The following is a 6000-nucleotide window of genomic DNA, read 5'->3' as shown; positions in this document are numbered from 1 at the left end:
AGTGTGGTGTCACATTTACTAAAGCTATATTTCAAAACAACAAAGCAGAGTTTTTGCAAGCTGTTTATTTCAGTGCTCACAGGGTTTCATTGAGGTAGGAAAGGGGAAGTAGTCTTGAGGCTTAGAATCGTAATTCCTTTCAGCATTTCCTTTCAAAACTCATGTTTACCTTCTGCTAAAACTAGCCTTCTCTGTTTATTGCAATTTTAACAGAGAAGTTGCTTTCATACTTTACAATTTGGCTTTTTATCTAGTCTGGAAGAATGTTGCACTAAACCTGGGTGTAAGTCATTCACTGGTGAGATGGTTAACTTCTGCCGTTGCAGGAAGTGGTTTTATTTTATTCTTTTTTTTTTTTTCTTGCTTTCTTTCTGCCTTTATAGGCTGTGGGAGATTAACGCAAATGCTGTCTATAGACATGTGACCTAGATGTTTTCCGTTTTTTGAAACACTTTAAATTGTTGCTGGTTGATGGCAGTTTGAGATGAAATGACGACGTCCATGTGGCTGTAGGTAAGGAGCCTTAAATTTGTCTGAATGCAGTTCAGAAAACCAGTTCTTAAAGATTTAAAAAATGATCATAATTGCAGGTGTTTTGTATGCATTTAATATGGACTATGTTACACAACTATTTCTATTGGCATTTTTGAATCTGAAAACGATGGACATAAAAGTAGAGGGTATAGATGTGGAACGATGTTTTAAAGGCAACATTAGTATTCAGAATCTAGCAAGTCTGCTTCATCCTGTGAAAGAGGCAACTGTATCTGACCCTTTCTAGTGTCCCAAACCACTAATGACTTCTCATATCCCTGTGGTAGTAACTAGTTGTCCTCAGAAGGTAGTAAAGCCTGATAGCACTGGCTGGAAAATTAGATCACTTTTCCTAGCACTTGCCTTTGACAGTTGCAGTTCAGCACTGTTTGATTAACTGGCTTCTTCCGCTGTTGGTTACCATGAGGGAGGTGATTAGTAGAAGAGGATACTGTAAGAGTTAGTGAGTAGGAAGGGTAGGTATCTGTTTGATACTCAGTATCACTAGAGACAGAAGAGATCAATAGAAGGATCCCTTCCCTGCTCTGTGTCAAAAAGTTTTGTGTGACTTTATCAGTGTTGCAAATAGGAATCAGGCATGGGGTGTCATAAATGACATTGTACAGAAAATGTCCTTGTTTTGTCTGTGGATACCCACACTGCTGTTCCTCATGGAGCTGTTCAAAGGAGGTATCATGGTAGCACGGTTCCTGCATGAGGCTGTTCGTTTCCAGACTATTTCCTTCTCTCCTTCAGAGCTGGGCAGAAAAAGGTTGTGTCCTGAGTCCCCATCTTACTCAAAGCTTCCTATTAGAAAAGGTCACTTTTCATTGCTGTCAGTAGGCAAACACTGCTTTCTGGCCTTCAGAGCTTTACAAGGAAATAGTAATGTAGAAAGATGTTCAAATAACACAATACAATGCTTTGATTATGTGCAACGTAAAGGAAAGCCAAAATTAGCAATATTTGTTCTATGGTGAAGATTTGTTTTCCTGGTAATTTGTAGTTTGCTGCAAACTTGTGACATGCACTCGTGTTTGTAACTGATAGCCTTATCATAAGAAGGAACTTGTTTTTCTTTTGGAAATATGGATCAGAGTTGAAAGATATCACATGTGGCTGGAAGCTCATTTTGAAATCATGCATGCTAATTGAAGACAGATTTTAGTGTAATGTTGTAAGATTACATTTCAAAATTTCTGTAATTTTTGGAGAAAAAAAAAGCTGTCCTGCCTGCATATACAAATCAGCACAGACAGGGAAATTATATAAAAAGAACATATTCTCTTTCTATGCTGTGTTTGTAGTCGTTTTTATATTACTGCTTCAGTGTCTCAGAGTAATTTGAAATGCATTTTCCACAAAGCTGTGAGATTTGGTAAAGTAGTTTGAATTCTTAGTTATTTTTCTTTATTTCTCCCTTCCCTGCAATTTACCTCTCTGTGTCCAAAGAAAATTCATTTAAACCCGACATCTCTCATTCACTGTACCTCTCAATTCAATTACATCTGTAATGTACATTTGTTCATTTTCTTTTCCAAATAGAGTAAACAGCTGAAGCACTCTCTGTATTTTAAAGCTCCTGCTGTACACTATTATTGAATTATAAAAATCCTAGCCTTTTTGGCAGCATTTGTTGTAGAAATTTCCTTTTGCTTCGATACAAGAGATACCCTAGCTTGGGAGAGATAGATACTCCATTTTTTTCTCATCCAAGGATGACTGTATGATCCTTTCACCGGGGCTGGGATTGCCAGGGTAGCAATTACAACATCTGTATCTGATAATGGTCTCATATTCCTCCCTACCTGGAGCAAGGCAGGAACCAGAAACTAAAATGGTGACAGAGACACATTTAGATTCTTGTCCCAGTTTTTTGGTGGCACAACACTACAATCTCAGACATGGTGCTACCTTAACTAAAACAACTGTACATCATTCTGGTTTGGATTTCTCTATCTAGTTCTGGTCCCAGAAGTTATTGCTTCTTTGCAATGCCGAGCTTCAGGCAAGGCTCTAAAAAGTAGTACTCCATACAAGTGAGATGAAGCACCCATCATGACCTCTAGTACTGTAGTGAGGATGGCTTTTACTATGCTGCTCAGAGGCTTCAGTCTTTCTGCTAAGCAGTCCCACAGACTTTGAGCAGTGTGAACTGTTTTATTATGGCCTGTTTCACATGCGACTTATTGGATTATAGACGGCATCTTCTGAATTTTTTTATGCTCACAATGTGTAATTCTGATACTTGACTATTTTTCATGACTTTTTTTTTTTTTTTATGTCTTTGTGCTGCGTCAGCTCAATCAGTGTGAGTTGCTAACCATTTAATGAGTTCTTAAAGCCCGCATGCTGATAAAAGCTATCTCTTGATATTGGGGAAGTCTGTTAGTGCTTAGGTGTGTTTTTAATTAAAAATCTGAAACATGGCGTTTTGTACAGAATGCATCCTAATTGTGTTTAGGTGCTGTTTGGGCTGATCTCTTAAAGACAAAGCACAGCAACACTTGAGCTCTAGCTAAAGTCTCTACGCTTCACTTTTCTCCTAAGACTTCCACATGAATACATCAGACCTGTTTCTCAGTGCTACAAAAACAGAACCTGGTATTGATGGATACCATATCTATGAAGATGCTTTGATTGTTCTTCTGGTTTCACTATTGATAACATTAGTCCTGAAGAAAACAGATGGGATAAAATTTTGAGCCAGCTTTTGAGTGTGCATCTTCCGTGATATTTCCAGTGCCATTTAGAGCACAACAGCAGATTTCTTTATCTGGATGTACAGCTTGCACAAAACTGTCCCTTTTTTTTCACCCACCAGTGTTTGTAACAGCTTTTGTTACCATCAAACTAATTGCTTTAATGTCCTCTTAGTCGAGTAAACTGAAGGCCCTGCTGCCTTCATCTTGCTCACAACAGCATGCAGCCCACTCAACAGAGTGTGCATTTGGGAACCTGTGAACTTGGTCTAGGTCAGGAAGCATTGGTGTTGCCTCCTTCTGAAACCTTCTTACAAGGTTGGTCAGCTTCAGCCAGTGATCTCAATGAATTTTAATTTCATCAACTGCTCACTTACTGACATCTGAAGGACAGAGATGGCTCTTTCTTTGCTCCGCTGGATGTTAAGATTGTGCCTTCATGCACTTGACATGCCTCTGTCAATCTTCCCTGTTTTGAGAAATACTATAAAAAGGTTGCTTTGGAGACTGTCTACAAAACAAACACTGCTAGCTCCTCATTTGCAGATGGACTTCCTCAATAAAGATCTATTTAAGAGTGAGACCTTAAATAGACCTCTGTAGACTCCCATTATCTTTATTATAACTTGAAATACCTTGGGGTGCAACCTTGCAGGCTCTCTGAAATAAGAGTAAAAGAAATGCTATTGGATCTTTTCTTTTTTTTTTTTTTCTTTTTTTAAGAAAGCTGTCTGAATGAGAAAAGCAGGCATTAATATTCTGGGCATAGGCATTTAGGTATTGCAAACTGACCATAGGACAAATCTAACTCATGCTAGAGCTCAGTCTGTGAATGCATCTGGGTCATGCTGGAGCAGATTTTCAGTGCCTTATTGGCCCATGCTGAAAATCTCTAGAAGTATTGCAGTCTGCATGGGTAAAGTGAGCCCTGTTTACCAGCAACTAAGAACCCGGAAGTCATAGATGTTTGAAAATTTTGGCCTTTTTATCTTCATTTGTCTGTGTTTCCATTCACTTTACTTAGCATAAGAAAGAAGTGTTTTGATATTGGTATTCTTCAGATTAACGTCTAAATTTCTGGGTGTATGTATAAGTTATATAGTAAAATGCTAACTCAGCAGTGCACAGACACCTACTGAAGGATATCCAATAAATTAACTAAGCAAGTTTGATATTGTTATGATTAGTGGTTCAAGGCTGTTTAAGACACAATACAACACTTCCTGCCATTTGAGATTGGCAGGTATTAAATCATTCACTCGTAGTTAAGCCAGGTATTGTGGGTTTGTACTGTGGTTTTTCACGAATATTTCTTCCAAAGCCTGTGCCTGATATACTAAACAGGCAAAGACCTTGAACAAATGAACTTAAAATGACTTTTGATTCCTTCTCCAAGACATACACCATTTTTCAGCACAACTGGAATGATAAGAGGGGAAGGGGAGACAAGGATGAAGAAAAAACAGAAGTGAATGTGACTTAGGGCTGAAGAGATGTGCTTTAACTATGTGCTTGCTCTCTGTTTCTTAATTCTTTCCTGCCACACCCTGAGCAAAGCCACCGCTGCGTTTGGTTCTGAACCAGATAACAAAGCTCCTCCTAGGCAAGGCACATTGCTTAGCACCTGAAGTTGTTTGCTGCTCAGGATGTTACTAAATTCTCTTCCTTTGTGGCTGAGGAGGGAAATGACACAGATATTTTGTGAAGACAATTGAAGCTCTTTCTCCAAGAGAGTCACCTCCATGGCAGGTGGGTCTGTCACCAGCTTGCTGGGTTTCAGGATGCTCTCAGCATTTCTGGTGTCTCTACTGTAGCTGAGGAAGCATCCACTGCTGGGATGGCCTGATGTCTGCTGGGACAGTGGCGTGGGAAGAGCTGAGCGGTCAACACTTGGAAGTGTGTCCCCCTGGTTGAGGGATCCCCAGCCCACATCATGATGCTGGCCAGAGCCAAATTCCCGCACACACTGCAGGAGAGCCTGGTGGTAACACCATGGACATCCACAGGAAACACCAACAGAGCCCTCCATGGGCTCGTTCAGACAAAATGCATTTTTAATGAATGGCTTTGGCTTTGCTACAAATGAAACAACATTTTCCTTTAGGAAGGTGTGACATCAGACTTGCCAACTGGCCAAGCTGCTCTGACACATGCTGCCTTATGTGTTTTGGGCTGAGTAGTGCTGAGGCTTGATCTAAAAAGATTAATATTTCTATTATCAGAAATACATTGCATGCTTGGTTACTTTATTAGCAAAAAAAGTAAACTGTAGTAATTAGTAGCAACGAGTAATCAAATTCTTATGATGATTTTTGGACTAAGAGGCGTCATTAATCCATCCACTCTTCTTGGAGTGGCAAAGGAAGGAGAAACAGCCCAAGTTAAAACATTTCATTACTTCCTTGTGTGTTAATCCTAGGCCTTGTCAAAGGCAAGGAGTGCCTCTAGTCTGAGCAGAGACTTAGAGAAATCCAGCCCTTTCTTTAATTTGCTTTGGACAGTATACCAGTGGATCTGGATTGAGTAGTATGCAGTCATACAGACCCAAGACATTCAGAATTGCTACACAGATTTTAGTGGGAAAACTTTTCTAATTTTAGCTTTCATCTAAATTTTGGGTCTTTTTATAAAAAAAAATCCTAGACTGTAACTAAAGAGAAGGAATATATTAAAACATGGAAAAACAATAGTATGAAATGAAAGAATAAAAAAAGTTAAATGCAGAGATTTCTTATCAGACTTGGGTCATGCACCAAGATATAAA

At 39.2% G+C, this 6000-nt stretch overlaps 1 protein-coding gene across 4 annotated transcripts in view; it reads left to right on the top strand.

Moving 5' to 3' along the window:
- Nucleotides 1–384: 384 nt before the first annotated feature.
- Nucleotides 385–6000, top strand: part of ARHGAP15 (Rho GTPase activating protein 15) — a 334091-nt gene continuing 328475 nt past the window's right edge. Inside the window, exon 1 of one of the 4 annotated variants that reach the window (XM_065671279.1) lies at nt 385–513. The gene's annotated coding sequence lies outside the window, so the exon portion shown is untranslated. The remainder of the gene's footprint in view (nt 514–6000) is intronic. The other 3 variants (XM_065671278.1, XM_065671277.1, XM_065671275.1) reach the window with 3 other exon arrangements.

Source organism: Lathamus discolor, chromosome 3 (assembly GCF_037157495.1).
Source record: "Lathamus discolor isolate bLatDis1 chromosome 3, bLatDis1.hap1, whole genome shotgun sequence".
Classification (NCBI taxonomy): Eukaryota; Metazoa; Chordata; class Aves; order Psittaciformes; family Psittacidae; genus Lathamus; species Lathamus discolor.
The sequence above is the reverse complement of the archived record's forward strand: the minus strand, read 5'-3'. Positions and strand labels throughout refer to the sequence as shown.